Here is a 16341-nt window from a genome sequence, read left to right on the forward strand (position 1 = left end):
ATATTTTAACCATTTCCCATCACAAAACACGTATATACATAAAATAAAAACAAATTATTTAACAACAACAACAACAAAAGACTCGTCTGCAAATAACAAAAGAGGCAGATATCATGGCTCATGGCTGTAATCCTAGCACTTGGGAAGAAAGCAGAGGCAGGAGTGGTCCAAGTTGGAGACTCCTCTCTCTGGACTACAATAAAATTCTAGGTCAGCCTGGGCCACAGAGTGAGACCCTTTCTCAAAACAAAAGCAACAGAACGCAAGGAAAGAGAGAACAATCTTGCTGGGCAGTGGTGGCGCATGCCTGTAATCCCAGCACTTGGGAGGCAGAGACAGGCGGATTTCTGAGTTTGAAGCCAGTCTGGTCTACAGAGTGAGTTCCAGGACAGCCAGGGCTACACTAAGAAACCCTGTCTCGAAAAACCAAAAGAAAAAAGAAAAAAAGAGAGAGAGAAAGAACAATCATATTTTTTCCACTCTGAAGATGATAATTTACTGAACAAATGTATGGATAAATATGTTTTGGTATATGTCAGGTGTGTGGTGCACACCTTTAATTACAGCACCTCAGGGGTGGGGGGGGGGGCAGAGGCATGCAGCTCTCTGTGAGTTGGAGGCTAGCCTGGTCTACGGAGGAAGTTCTAGGATGGCCAGGGCTACACAAAGAAACCCTATTGGGAAAAACAAAACAAAACAAATGAGTGTCTAACAAAAATGCAGCACATATGTATGTTTTTACCATTTCATTATTTACTTATTTTTATTTTATGTGCATTGCTGTTTTGTCTGTATGACCGTGTGTGTGTGTGTGTGTGTGTGTTGGATTCCCTGAAACTAGAGTTATAGACAATTGTTGGACACCATGTGGGTGCTGGCAATTGAACCTAGGTCATCTGGAAGATCAACCATCTTTCCAGACCTGCATATATGTTTATCTTAACAGAATGTCTTCTAAAGCTAAGAATGCTAACTAAGTGTAGTGGCACAAGCTTGTAATCCCAGCAGAGGCTGAGGGGTCACAAAGACTGCCTGAGCTACAGAGTGAGTTTCTTTGAAAAGCCAAAAACAAAACAAAACAAACAAACAAACCCGCAAACCAGAAGGAAGAAAAGGAGGCAGAGAACTACGAAGATTGTCTCTAACCATCTGTTAGCTCAGCCAGCTGTTTACAAAATTCAGTTAAACCAAGTAGGAAACAAGAGACAGCAGGTTCTGATACTGTCTGATTACCCCATAACGGAACACTGACTTCAGTCAAGGGGTTGGGCGTAGGGGGCTTGTTCTGCATACTGTGTAAAGCAGTATTTAAAATAGCCTGGACCTTATTTTGCTATATTGTCTAACTTTTGCAACCTAACCGAAGACAACATGATTCATCAAAACTGTCTTTTTGCAAGGTTGAAGAGTTACAAAAATGAACAAAGCCAAAGGTCCTATAGAAATGCACTCTCTACGGTGAATGCATAAGACATATTCACACCAATGCACGACAGCCCAGCTTCTAGATAGATGGTAAAGATACTCCCTGAATGGAACCTGCAGGTCCCACATCTCCAGCACCACCGAACTTGTGATATTTCGAAAGTAAAACTAATCATTCCTGTCTAAAATTCCCTGTCTCCTTCAAAGTCTCATCCTGACCCTCTTCATCTCAAAGCCCTTCTAATTCCAGATCTCCTCAAACACGCCGAGGTTCAAATGAGTTTCCCTGGCTTTAATTAGTACCTGCCGGCTCTCCTCTCCGGGGTTGTTAGCTTTCCAGTCTCCCTGTTCCTTTATGCACACACAGCCAAGAAGTCACCTTTAAACGAAGCAGGTGAGCCATTAGGAATTTGTAATCTCATGTGAATCTATTTCTAGAATACCCACTCAAGGAATCCTTTCCAGGGAAGATGAAAGGCAGGCGAGCTAAGGAATACATTAGAGAGGAAGTACTCACTCACACGGGGCCATACTTAGGTATTTGTATGCCTCAGGGAAGAACTTGTGTCATTTTCCTTTACAAGCCCCCCAACTAAAAACTCGAGCCTGACCCCGCCTATGTCTGAGAGAGGGGTGCCACCCACCTCCACTTCCCGTGCATTCTGCATAACCTTTCTCTGAATCCTGAGCATCCCCACACCTCTGGCTCCTAGCACGCCTTCAGTGCCTCCATTGCAGAATTCTCACTTTGCTACTGTCCCAGGCAGCACTGCGTCTATATCTCGGCTCAAGGTTCCGCACTGAAGGTTTTCAATGTGCCAAGTTCCTCCGAGGCGGGCATACCCCCCATGGCGCACCAACAGGATTAAAATTATCCCACCCTACCCTTCAAAAGAGTACAAAGCAAGGCAAATGGAACCGCTGGCCGTCAGGGCTTTCTGCCAGCTCTGTCTGGTTCTCGGAAGATTCGGACACAGCCCCAACCTCCAAAGCCAAGGGTCTTAGGACAATTTGCATAACAGTTTTTGGTGGAGAAACTCAAACCGCAAGACGCTGGCAGGCCTCTCGGGGCTTCGTTCGTGGAAGGAGGGTTCCACGCAGGAAGCGTATGATCCGTTGTCCTTCTCTAACTCCCCGACCCAGGACTAGCGAGAGGATCCGACATTGGAGAAAAGTGTATGAGAGGGGGCGGGGGAGGGGAGAGTGCCGAGAAACCGACCAATCCTTAGCCTTGAGACGCCGTCTCCCTCCGTCCCAGCAGTTCTCAGAAGTGCCTCTAACTTTCCCCTGCCTTGAGGACACCGACCACCGCCCCACGCCTCCTCTCCATCACTGTTAGAGTAGGTACCACCAATCTCCTGCCAGAAGCTGGGTGGGTGGGGGGAGGAGGGTCGGAAACGGAGGAGGAGAAACCTGGCTATGCTCCTCCAGAAACTTCTGGGACTCGTGTGTTACGCAACTCAGGAACCAGACTCCAACAACGGGACATTTTCCCGCAGGACGCGAGGCTCAAGGGGGAGAGGGAGGACGAGCGACCTCTCAGGTCTCTGTCCCCTGGATTTCTGGAAGCTACCTGCAGCGAAACCGCAGACAGGGGCGGCGCACCGGTCTTCTGCGCCTATTCGCCCGAAGGTTCCCACCAGGAAAGTAGCAAGACCGGCGCTGGAGTTAGAGTGCGGGGCAGCCCGGCTGCCGAAAAGTTCGCGACTGCGGCACGCGGGACCCGGTGAGCCCCCAGCGCCCCCCCCGGCCCGGGTCACGCAGGGCTCGGCTTACCTTCCAGTTCCTTTGGTCCTCCAGTCCGGGCTGGGGCGTCCTCGTCACCTCCCTTGACTTGTTGAGATGCAGGGGCGCGAGTTTGGCTCTAGAGCTGCGGGGACCCGAGGGTGCAGCCCGCACCACGGTGCGTGCAAGCTGACGGCTGAGTGCTCCGGCCTCTGCCAGCTCCAAGCTCGCCAGCTTCGGGCATCGGCCGCCCAGAACGCCCGGAGGCTCAAGCCACGCCCTCGGTGTCAAACCACGCCCCTCGCCTCACCCCACCCCCACCACTTCGGCTCCGCCCCAGCCCACACCCTCTGGCTGGAGCCACCCTAAAAAAGAGGGATAACGCGTCCCTTCTGCGGAGACGCGGGTGGGAGGCTGGTGGGGGAGCTGCGGCTCCGGAGGGAACCGGGCAGTGGCCGCGCCGACCGCGTGGGTGACCCTGCCCCAGGCCGCTGCAGGGCACCAGAACCCTTTGGTTTGACAACCAGATTAAGCTCCGGGTCAAGTTGCAACGGAAAGTGTCAAGGAGGCTTTTTTGCAAGCTCCTGTGCAATTGAAACGGATTCCTTGTCCTTTAATGGCGATAATAACTAACATCTGGGGGAGCGATTTACAGCTGAAAAACGGACTTCACACACAGGCCGGGTTCATCTTCGCAGCAACCTCCTTACACATATATTGTTCCCATTCCTCAAATAATGAAACTGAAAGTCCACGGGCAACAAAGTGGTCTCTGGAATTTAGCCTCAGATTTTCTGTGCTCCGTTCTCTCAACCGCAGGGAATTCTATTGGATGCTTAGGGGACTTTGTAGCACAGACCCACCAGGAAGAAGGGTTAAATTCCTTAGAGTTCTACTATGAACACGCTAATCAGCTGTTTCCAATCAGGATCCTCACTCTCTTCCCGGAAAGAGACAGAAATACTATGAAATGGCCTAGGTCACGCCCACTCGTGTCTTTTTTTCCTTTTTATTGTCTTTTTTTTTTTTAATTTTTTGACAGTCTCACTAGCACCACTACACCTGTCTTAAATTATGAAAGTCACTTACTTAGTTAAACTATCCAGTGTCTATGTAAAAGAATATAATGTATGAAAAATAAGCCCTCATATGCTCTCTGTGGTCATCTCCTGTTTTTTTCAATTAGATATTGTTTTACCCCTCATGAGACCTTCACTGTCCACAAATTGAAAATCAGATCGATAAATATTTGCATTTCCAAATTAAACACTTTATTGACTGCTGTGCCTTATTTTCTGTGGACTGTTTGGGACACAGCTCAGGGTACCGCGCTTGCCTCTCCACTACGTCCCCACGGCAAGACCGTGTTAATTCACTTTATCATGAAAACTATTTGATGTCCCTGGTGAAATTGGGCAGGGGTTTTGTTGTTGTTCCCAAGTGGTTGCTTATTTACTTGAGACACTCTCCTATGTAGCTCAAGCTGGCCTCTGACTCACTTTGTAGCCAAGGATGACCTTGAAAAGGATTCAGGTCCTACTGCCTCCACTTCCAGAGCTAGGATTTCAGGAGGGTAGCGCTGTACTCAGACTGCACAGCTGTGAGTGGAAGCCAGGCCTTCCGCTAGGCGGTCTACATGCTAGGTGAACACACTGTTAGCTTGTTGCAAAGCCTGGAACTGAACCTGGGGCCTGCTCTATCCTAGAGCTACACCAGCTTCCCCGGGTGTCTTTAGATTAAATGCTAGAGTTGTCTGAACCGGTTCGACAGCAATTGGCTCTGGGGCTTGAATGTTCTCACAATTTTCTAATAGAAACGGATATCTGTTCTCAGCAGCAATAAGTGATTTTTAAAATACTGTTGGCTCTATACCTATTATATTTATGTTTTTTCCTAATATGTATCTCATGGTAAAAGACAGGAGGAACATGATGTTGACATTGGAAGTTCAGTATTTTATTTGAAAGATATAACGCTTTGGTTCAGAGAGCATGTCATTACACTTCTGTAATGTGCTGGTAGGAGGGACACACAAACTGCAAAGACAAAACTCCAGCTCACAACAGAGTCCAGGAAGTTGGCAGAAACTAGCAAGTTAGTGAGCAGTTTCAGCACACACTGCCGCTGATTTGTTTCCTGTCTGATAATGGGTACTTAGAGGCACTTAAATCAGTAGCTGCAAGCACTCTTAGCTCTGTGAAGGCTGAGAGGTCCAGAGTTAGATTCCCAGCACCCATACTGGGTGGCTCACAACCACCTGTAACTCCAGTTCCAGGGAGATCTGGACTCTGCAGGCAGCCAAACATATTTGCTTATGTGCCTGTGTGATCGCACACACATATACACACCACACACAGAGGCATGCATGCACACATTCCTGCACACAAGCACACAGAGAGAAACATCCACACATACACATACTCTCTCTCTCTCTCTTTCTCTCTCTCTCTCTCTCTCTCTCTCTCACACACACACACACACACACACACACACACACACACATAAAGTAATAATAGTAGACCATGTATATTCATGCCAGGCCTGACTTTCTTAACGATAACAACAGAATCGCCCATATTTCTAACTATATTTCTTCTAAGGTGAATCAAGTCCCAGGCATCAGTGATTTAAGAAGCAAAGAGACAAAAACCACTACAAACTAACTGAGGGAGACTACAAGATGGCTCCTTTCAGCTCTTTCCTCATGAATCCCCTGAGGTGTTTTCTTATCATTTTCTCCTATCATTTTACTTCAAAACAAACGAGAGAATCCCGGAGGACTCCATTGCTCACAAGGCTGTATCCCCCCAACTCGGGAGTAGTCCAAGGGCATGAGAAGTGATACCGAGGCAGAGGTGTGCATATCCCTGACATCACATGACATCACAGCATGAACAGTCATTTGCTGTGTGGTAAGAAATACCTCAAGCGTCTTACAGCAGCACTGCAGACTCTGTCCTGCCAGATCACTGTACCTTATACCTCAAAGGGCATGATCATCCAGAGAGGCGAGCGTAGGCTTGTGATCCGAAAACTAACCTTGAGAGGCTGAGCCTGGCAGATCACATGCTCCTGATGTGCAAAGCTTGCAATCTCAGCTGTCGGGAGACTAAGGATAGATCTCAAGCCTGGTTAGAATATAGCATTCAGGCCAAAGAAGGGTACAAGTGAGACCCAGACAAACAAACAACAAACAACAAACAGGGGGCTGGAGAGATGCTCAGTGCTTCAGAGTACTTGCCACTCTTGTGGAGGACCCAGAACTGAAGAAAAGAAAACAACCAGGTTTGGGGGAGGTACAGACGAGGAAGATGCCTGCGATGAAAAGGGGAGGGGTGGGTTAGTCTGAGCCTCACAGAGGGAACTGGAGGAAAAACAGCTCTCTCTCCCCCCCCTTTAATTCTTGTTATTTTACTATAATAAAAACAAAACAAACAAACAAAAGCCAGACTCATGCTGGGCGGTGGTAGTGCACGCCTTTAATAATCCCAGCACTTGGGAGGCAGAGGCAGGCGGATTTCTGAGTTCGAGGCCAGCCTGGTATATAGAGTGAGGTCCAGGACAGCCAGGGCTACACAGAGAAACCCTGTCTTGAAAAAACAAACAAACAAACAAAAATCCAAAAAACAAACAAAAAAACCAAAAAACCAGCTCAGCAGTTAAGAGCACTGACTGCTCTTCCAGAGGTCTTGAGTTCAATTCCCTGCAACCACATGGTGGCTCACAACCATCTGTAATGGAATCCAGTGCTCTCTTCTGGTGTGTCTGAAGATAGCTACAGTATACTCATATACATAAAATAAATAAATTTAGAAAAACAAAACAAAACAAGCAAAAGATAAGTCAAGCCAACCAGACTGAAGCAAAGGACTCTACCTGTTGACTAAAGACATTTTCTTTGCATCCCCAATATGCCGGAGATTGCTGTTTTAAAAAAATATTTATTTTGTTTTATGTGTGTGAGTGTTTTGCTTGCATGTATGTTGTATGTGTACTGTGTGTGTGTGCTGGTGCCCATGAAGGTCAGAGGAGGGGGTCTGATTCCAAGGAGCTGAAGTGGGTGTTGGGAGCTGAATGCAAGTCTTCTGGAGGAGCTGTGTAGACTATACCTCCTCTGCAGCCCAGGATGGCTTGACTGTGCTACATTGTGAAATAGTATTCTGATTGCTGTGTGAAATTGGAGCCAGTGAGGTGGCAGTCATAATCCTTAAAGGCCGGAAATAAAATGTATAGAAAGCCAGGTATAGATTCCAGGCAGATAGTGAAATTCTGGGCTACTTGGAAGACGGATATGCAAATATGACCAAGAATACCCGGTTGTCAGGAAAAGAATCTTCCTGGGGCTGGAGAGAAGGCTCAGTGGTTGAGAGCACCGACTGCTCTTTCAGAAGTCCTGGGTTCAATTCCCAGCAACATCATGGTGGCTCACAACCATCTGTAATGGGATCTGATGCTCTCTTCTGGTGTGTCTGAAGACAGTTGCAGTGTATGCACATACATGAAATAAATCTTTAAAAAAGAAAGGGAGGGAGGGAGGGAGGGAGGGAGGGAGGGAGGGAGGGAGGGAGGACCATCCTGATTTGGTCACACGTACATTGCAGGACACCCGGTTCCTAGTGACCCGGCTTGGCTTTTACTAGCAAGGATGAGTTTTGCCCTGAGTGTGGGCTCCTGCCTCCTGCCTCAGTGTGCTCCCTGCCCTAATGTCTCCTCTCTCCCTCTAATTTGTCTTTCTTCCATGGTGATGCCCCAGGACTCCTCGGAAACAAGTCTTTTGAGACTCCAAACTTCCAGACATTTTCCTTTTAAACTGTGTGATTCACCCTTTTATTTTAATAAAAACCAGACCAGGCACAGCATGTTCAGTCATTTAACGAACACAAGGTTTGTGTTCTTTTTTTTTTTTTTTTTTTTTTGGACTGGTTTGGTTTGGATTGGTTTTGGTTGTTTAAGATAGGCTTTCTCTAGGTAGTTCTGGAATTTGCTATATGTACTTCACAGAGATCCACCTGCCTTTGCCTCCTCCTGAGGGCTGGGATCAGAGGTGTGTGCCACCATACCCCTAATATGGGGTGGAGGGGTTAAGACTATTTCTTAAGTAGTTCTTTTTGTATTTTCTTAAAAAAAAAAAAGACAAAAAGAAATATGGGCTGGAGAGATGGCTCAGCAGTTAAGAGCACTGACTACTCTTCCAGAGGTCCTGAGTTCAATTCCCAGCAACCATATTGTGGCTCAAAACCATCCCTAATGGAGTCTGATGCCCTCTTCTGGTGTGTGTCTGAAGACATCTACAGTGTACTAATATAAATAAAAATAAATAAATCTTTAAAAAAGAGAAACATTTGTGATTACATTAAGAAAGCCAATTACAAGTTAAGATAAATAATACATTTTTATGGAAAAACATTTTCCCCAGCTCTAAATGAAGTTAATGAAATGGCCAAGATTACTTAATATTTGTGCGTATCCTCAGTGCCTGCCTTAATGGAAGACTAATGGATGCTCGTATCTAGTTCTCCTCTCTGCTTGGTCGGATGTTCAGCAAGAATCTCTGGCCCCACGCAGGTAAACATTAGCTTCCTGTCTGTGACACATTCTGCTCTGCTGGGAAAGCTCGTCCCATCCTCCTCGTCTTGATGTCTGTACTGTTTCTGGTCCCTTAAGCAGGAACACTTCGGCCCTTCACAGTAATAGTCTCAGTCCTTCCTTTTGAAATAGAATTCAAATTCAAATAGAATTGTAATTCCATGATAGAAGGATTGTCTGATGAGTGGAGAGTTCTGGATTTGGTCTCCAAGATGAGAATAGTGTGTTTGTGTGTGTGTGTGTGTGTGTGTGTGTGTGTACATATGCATATGTACAATATAGTATTTGTCCTTCAGAGCACATTTATTTCTTTACTTATTCATTTATCCATTTGATAATCCTGGACTATCCTGGGCAAGTCACCTTGTAAGTCATTGGGCTAAAAAACACATAGGAAAAAAAATCCTACTCTGGAATAGAGGTTTACAAACATTTCTCTTAAAAAAAAATGTTTTAAAACTGGGTATGATGCTACATGTCTTTAATTGTAGCATTCAAGAGAGAGAAGCAGTTTATTTTGTTTGATATAGACTTACTGAGTAGCTTTTGCAGTCCTGACACTCACTATATAGATCAGGCTGGCCCCAAACTCAGAGCTCACTCCTGCCTCTGCCTCTGGAATGTTCGGATTAAAGGTGTGTACCACCAAAGTCAGTTTTGTTTTTTGTTTTTTTGTTTTTTTACATGTAGCCTAGGCTGGCTTTGAACTCTTTTTGTAGCTGAAGAGAATGACCTTGAATTCCTCCTGATCTCCTGTGCGTTTAGACAGCAGGCATGCACTGCTGTGTCAGGTTTTTTGGGTTACCTCGGATCAAACCCAGGCCTTTGGGCATGCTAGGCAAGCACTCTACCACTGAGCTACACACATATCCCAGGCTCCTCCGGCTTTCTGTAGACAGCCAGTTAGTAAAAAAAAAAAAAAAAGTAAGTTCCATTGGTTACCCGTGCTCTCTCACAAGCACTGACCTTAGCCATTAATAACAGCAGAGCGCTGACACAGTGGGGAGGGCCACCCCTCTGAGATAATGCTGTTTGCAAAAACAGGTGGTAGGTTGTAGTCTGCCGACACCTGCTCTAAACACCAACAACTAAGCAGATGGGAAAACCTGTAGCAAACGCTAATGAATAGAATGCAGCAAGAAAATATGGAGAACAGAGCTGGGCGGTGGTGGCGCACGCCTGTAATCCCAGCACTCTGGGAGGCAGAGGCAGGCGGATTTGTGAGTTCGAGGCCAGCCTGGTCTACAGAGTGAGCTCCAGGACAGCCAGGGCTATACAGAGAAACTCTGTCTTGAAAAAACCAAATCCAAAAACAAACAAACCAGAAAGAAAGAAAGAAAGAAAGAAAGAAAGAAAGAAAGAAAGAAAGAAAGAAAGAAAGAAAGAAAATACGGAGAACAGAGGAGCAAGGGGAAGAGTCTATGGAAGATGAGTCAGAGAAAAAAGTTAGAAGGAATCATGGCTGTGGTCCCTGCTCAGGAATCTGTGTTCTAAGAAGAAGCAGGAAGAAGGTGTATTGGTAAATAATAGAGTAAGTAAATAGTTCCAGGTTGAAAGGGCTCATAACCTCTCAAAGGGACGAGATAAGAAAAGTCCACACTAGTCACATTATGGAGGAATTTAAGGGCATCAACAATGAAGAAGACATTCTGAGACCTTCTAGAAACAGAACATGTGATATTTGATTTCTTAAAGGCACACTGGCTGCAGGACAGTAATGTTTATTCAATGCTACAAGACAAAACAGAAAAGGTTTGAACCTAGAATTTTATACTTAAAATTCTAAATAAACAGCCACATAAAGTCTAATGGGGCATGAAGGCTCACCTCCATAAACACAAAGGCAGGATTGTGAGGGCGAGGTCAACCTGGGTTACAGAGTAAGATCGTGTCTCAAAGGCAGAAGAAAAGAGCCGGACATGGCGGCAAAAGCTGCTAATCCCAGAACGTGGAGGGAGAGCACAAACCGGAGGTCTTCAAGGTTATCCTCAGTTACATAATGACTTAGAGACCCAGGCTCTGTGAAACTCTGTCTCTAGAAAACAACAACAATAATGCACACACACACACACACAAACACACACACACACATGAAGGCATAACAAAACTGACATATCTCCCTTACAAATTTAAGGAAGAGTTATCACATAAGGACTAACTTTAAATATAATTTTTTTATGTCTGGTGTGGTATGGCACATCTTTGATCTCAGCACCCCGAATCAGAGACTGAGGCAGGCGATCTCTGAGCTCAAGACCAGCCCTGATCAACAGAATGAGTTCCAGGCCGACAGGGCTATGCAGAAAGACCTTGTCTGGAAACAAAACGAAAACCAAACAACTAATTAACTACTAAATTGAAGCTGGGCATGCTTTTAGGCTAGCCTGATCTATATAGTGAGTTCCAGGACAGAACTACACAGTGAAACCCTATCTAAAACAACTGTGTGTGTGTGTGTGTGTGTGTGTAGGCCAGAGGATCAAACTCGGGCTTGGCTGTAAGTGCCTTAACCCACTGAGCCACGTCCTTGACCCCTTGGCCCTGTGGTTTTTGGGGGGCAGGGGTGGGGGCAAGGCAGGGTTCCTACAGCCTGGCTAGCCTTGATTGTCCTGCTTGCACCCAGAAAGTGCTGCGAGTGAAGACACACCGCACCACAACCAGCTCCTGACTGCTTTTCCTTTCATCCCTATTTCTACTAGATATTCTGTTTCCAGCAGCCTGAACATGAAATGTTAATGGACATAAAAGAAAATAACAATCAATATCTATGAATCAATGCACATATAATGAGTACAAATGCAAAACTACCCTTGTCTTTGCTGCTGGTCCTGAGGCCAGAGCTGAAGAGCTGGTTCTTCCTCTTCCCACTGCTTACTTTATATATATATATAAGTGTGTATGTGTGTGTATATAATTTTATATTTATAATATATATATAAAATTATATATATAATTTTTTTTGAGGAAGTACTGAAATGAAGGAAAGCAAAAAGTTCAGATGTGCTTAACATAGCCTTAAAAAGGAAAAGGCTCCTAGGTCTAAAGCAGAGAGGAATGAAAAATTAGATCAGTTCCAGCTCAGAATTGAAGAATCTAAGAAATTGTAAATTATCAATACGATGGATACTTCAGGAGGAAGGAATTGAACACAGACGGAGCTAATTTGTTTGTTTACTATTATTATTTACTTATTTATTTTGTAGTGCCAGAAATGGACCTTGCATACGTTAGGCGATTAGTCTGCCACTAAACTATTTGTAAAATTTAAGAAATAAGTTGGTCAGTGGTGGTGCACGCCTGTAATCCCAGCACTCTGGGAGGCAGGGGCAGGCGGATTTCTGAGTTCGAGGCCAGCCTGGTCTACAGAGTGAGTTCCAGGACAGCCAGGTCTATACAGAGAAACCCTGTCTCGAAAAAACCAAATCCAAAAAAACCAAAAAAAAAAAAGAAAGAAAGAAAGAAAGAAAGAAAGAAAGAAAGAAAGAAAGAAAGAAAGAAAGAAAGAAAAAATAATAGGGATTGTCAGTCTCGGGCTAGCCTGGGGTACATAGTGTGACCCTGTACTTAGTGTGACCCTGTGACCCTTGCCATAGGAACAGCCACTGGAACCAGCAAAACCTGACAGGGAGGGACGTTTCAGTTCCGCAGTGTCTCTCTAGTGCCCTCTATTGGTAAGGCCTAGCAGTGCATGAGCTGGAAGAGAAAGGTTTGCAGGCAAGGAAATGGACATGAAGCTGAATGGCTGGAAACTCCCACACATGCATCTGCACATAGTAAAAAAATTCAACAAACTTTTCCTTTCTTTATTTATTTTTGAGACAGGGTCTTTCTGTGTAGCTTGGCTGTTCTGGATCTATGTAGAACAGGCTAACCTTGGTCTCAGAGATCCACTTCTCTTGGCCTCCTGAGTCCTGGGATTAAAGACATGCACCAGCATGCTTTGAAAAATATATCTTTTTTAAAAAATCCAGTTCTGGGAGCTGGAGAGATGGCTTAATGGTTAAGAACACTGACTGCTCTTCCAGAGGTCCTGAGTTCAATTCCCAGCAACCACATGGTGGCTCACAACCATCCGTAATGGGGTCTGATGCCCTCTTCTGGTGTGTCTGAGGATGTCGAAGTTGTATACACATTAAAATAAATAAATAAAATCTTAAAAAAACAAAAACAAAACAAAAAAACAATCAAGCTGGGCGTGGTGGCCCACACCTGTAATCCCAGCACTTGGGAGGCAGAGGCAGGCGATTTCTGAGTTGCAGGTCAGCCTGATCTACAGAGTGAGTTCCAGGACAGCCAGGGCTACACAGAGAAACACTGTCTCAAAAAACAAACAAACAAACAAAATAAAACAAATAAACAAACAAAAACAATCCGTTCCAGGCCCGTAGGATGGCTCAGCAGTTAAGAGAGGACTGACTGCTCTTCCAGAGGTTCTGAGTTCAAGTCTGGCGACCACACGGGGGTTTACCACTATCTATGATAGAAGAGATCTGACACCTTCTTCTGGCATGCAGATGAGCATGCAGACAGAGCACTCAAACATATAAAACACGCACAAATCCATTTTAAAAAATTCACATAGGATCTAAAAATGTGGCTCAGTGGCAGCTCACCGGGGCTAGCATGCACAGAGCCCTGGCTTTAACCCCCAACACTCCTCATCTTCGCCCCAAAAATCTATTCAGAAGACGGCACGTGTTATATAATTCCACTTATACAACGGAGCCAGAACTGTCAAACTCATCTAAACAGAAAAATATCTGGTGCTGCCACAGCCCAGGTTGGGAGGAGAAATGGAAGCTGGTTGCTTAACAAACAGAGAATTTCAGTTGGGGTGACAGAGAAATTAGTGGAGTCAGTTGCACAGTGACCATTGCACAAAATACGAATGTATTTCCCAATAAGTAAAGGCGGTGATAATTGTGGTGGGGGTCGTCCTTCCGTGGTAGAGCATGTCCGAAGCTCTGCGCGCCAATACCCAGTACCGAACAGCCCCACGAAGGCTGAAGTGATCAACTTTAAGCTTCGTATGTCTTTCTCTCCATTTAAAATGTAAAATAAAAAATTACTCAAGCCCTGGCTCCCTTAAGCTTATATTGATTCTGCGGGTCTGGCGGCAAGCGGCAGCTGAGGTAAAATACCACGAGCGGGTGCAGGAAGGACTTACGTGGCTTACAGTTCCAGAGGGGTGAGAGTCAGGGCTGGCAACTGCGGCGAGCAGCGGACACACGGGAACAGAAACTGAGGGCTCACATCACGAACAGCAGGTAGGAAGCAGAGTCAACCGAAAGTATGGCGAATATTTGAACTCTTAGAAACCCCCACCCCCCAGTGACACACTTCCTCCGTCAAGGCCACACCTCCTAGGCATCCCCAAACAGCTACACTCACTGGGAACCAAATATCAAATGTCTGGGACTGTGGGGGACATCTTTTTCAAACCACCACACATGGCACTTATGTGGAGGCCAGAGACAATTTGTTGGAGTCAATTCTTTCCTTCCACCATGTGGGTCCGAGGGACCAAACTCAGGCTTAGCTGTAAGTGCCTTAACCTACTGAGCCATGTCCTTGGCCCCTTGGCCCTGTGGGTTTTTTTGGGGGGGGGAGCAGGGGGCAGGGCACGGTTCCTACAGCCCGGCTAGCCTTGAACTCCTGATCCTCCTGCTTGCACCCAGAAAGTGCTGTGAGTGAAAACACACCCCACCACAGCCAGCTCCTGACTGCTTTTCGTTTCAACCCTATTTCTACTAGATATTCTGTTTCCCAGAGTCTAAGATATAAAACTAACTCCCAGCAGCCTGAACATGAAATGTTAATAGACATGAAAGAAAATTAGTCCTCATGAATCAATGCACATTTAATAAGTACAAATGCAAAACTACCCTTGTCTTTGCTGCTGGTCCTGAGGCCAGAGCTGAGGAGCTGACTCTTCCTCTTTCCACTGCTTACTTCAGATTTCCTTTGTTGTCAGAGATTCAGCTGGTCTGCTAGCCTATGAAGTGTCCTAAACTTCAAACGTTAGTTTTTCAATTTCTTTATGGTGTTTTTGTTACAGTTTTCTATTGGCATGTACTCTTGGGCATTAAAGTAGCACATACCCCTTCTCTGGTGGTATAGCAGCCCCTGGGGGTGGTTGGGATTCTTGCTGGTTGTAACCAGTCACTCCATCAATACAGAGGCTTTGTCTGAGTGAACTTCTCATCAGTAACTGTCTCGCCCCATCACACATCTTGATTTCCAGACCTGTATATGCTTGCTGTGGAGGAATTGGTTGTAAAATAGTCTCTGACATAATGCAAACCCTGAACCTTATAGACAGAATCCCGTCCTTAAAGGTGTTTTATCATTGCAATGGGCTCCCTTCAAATTCCTAGTTTGAAAATCCACCGCTCCCCCCCCCAAAAAACTTAACAGTATTTGGAGGTGAGGCCTCTGAGAGTTGGTTAGGTTGTATCAAGAGAGCCTGCTCAAATGGGGTGAGAATGTGTTCTGTAGGAGTGTAGAGATAGCTTTCCCTCCTGTAGGAATCAAGGGCAGAGGAGAGAGGGGGGTTGTTTTTGAAGCTGGTGCCTGCCCATGAGAGCAGATAATGCTCTCAGCAACCGTGTAGCCTGGTCAGCTTTGGTCAGTCTGCACCGTTGAGCACACGCCCAGCCTCTGCCTTCTCCACCATGGCCACGGTGTGTGCGAGCCTACGGAGTAAGAAGAACAAGATTGTCTGCCGTCTAGAGTGTGTAATATCATCCTGTTGGTTACTAAGAGAGTGCTTACAGTGAGTTTCCATTGGCGAACACTCACAAAGACTGAAATATTTTACGGATGCTGTCTTTGCTAAGAAGGGCCCATGACACACCTCGTCCCCATACTTCTTTGACACTACAGCTTCAGGTTTTCCTTTCTTCTGACCATCTGGACAGATTGTTTCCATCTATACACAAGCCAATGGAAGGACACACAACTTCTCATTGTAAACAAAAGAGATACATTATGCTCCTGGGGCTGCAATGACAAATTACAGGGTCCTAAACACACACACAGCGTCAGAAATGCCTTGCTTCTCAGTTCTCCAGGTGAGACATCTGGACTAAGGTTAGCAGGACGGTGGCCCTTCTGGAGGCTCTTAGAGAGGTGACTTCTTTGCTTATGTGCAGTGTCTGGTGACTTCTGGCAACCCTTGGCATATGCTGGCTTAAGACATATTCTCTAGTCTTTGTCTCCATCATTATCACATGGAATTTTCCATATGTGTCTGTGTCCAGATTTCCATCTATTATAAGGACATCTGTCACTGCATTTAGGAAATATTCTGTGTGTTATGACCCCATTTTTAACTGAATGACATCTGTAGCAATATCATTTTCAAATGAAGTCACAGTCACTGATAGACATATTTTGGGGGTTGGGGTAATATGCCTTAGCTCTGTGTAGTAGAGGCAACCCCACTGGGCAGGTTTTCCTTCAGCAATGTCAAGGTTATCACTGGGTGGGGTTTTGTTTACGCACCTTACCAAGCTGTTGAAGTTTAACTAGAAATAGATGTAGTTTCACATTATAAAATTTGCTATATATTTTTATTACGTTTCTTATGTATTGCACATTTGC

General features: G+C 45.4%; 1 protein-coding gene across 1 annotated transcript in view; it reads left to right on the forward strand.

The window, feature by feature from the left end:
- Positions 1-2102: 2102 nt before the first annotated feature.
- C11H4orf36 (chromosome 11 C4orf36 homolog) overlaps positions 2103-16341 on the forward strand; it is a 50648-nt gene continuing 36409 nt past the window's right edge. The window contains exons 1-2 of the mRNA XM_052199178.1: positions 2103-2765; positions 2925-3151. The gene's annotated coding sequence lies outside the window, so the exon portion shown is untranslated. The remainder of the gene's footprint in view (positions 2766-2924; positions 3152-16341) is intronic.

The sequence above is a fragment of the Apodemus sylvaticus genome, chromosome 11 (assembly GCF_947179515.1).
Source record: "Apodemus sylvaticus chromosome 11, mApoSyl1.1, whole genome shotgun sequence".
Taxonomy (NCBI): Eukaryota; Metazoa; Chordata; class Mammalia; order Rodentia; family Muridae; genus Apodemus; species Apodemus sylvaticus.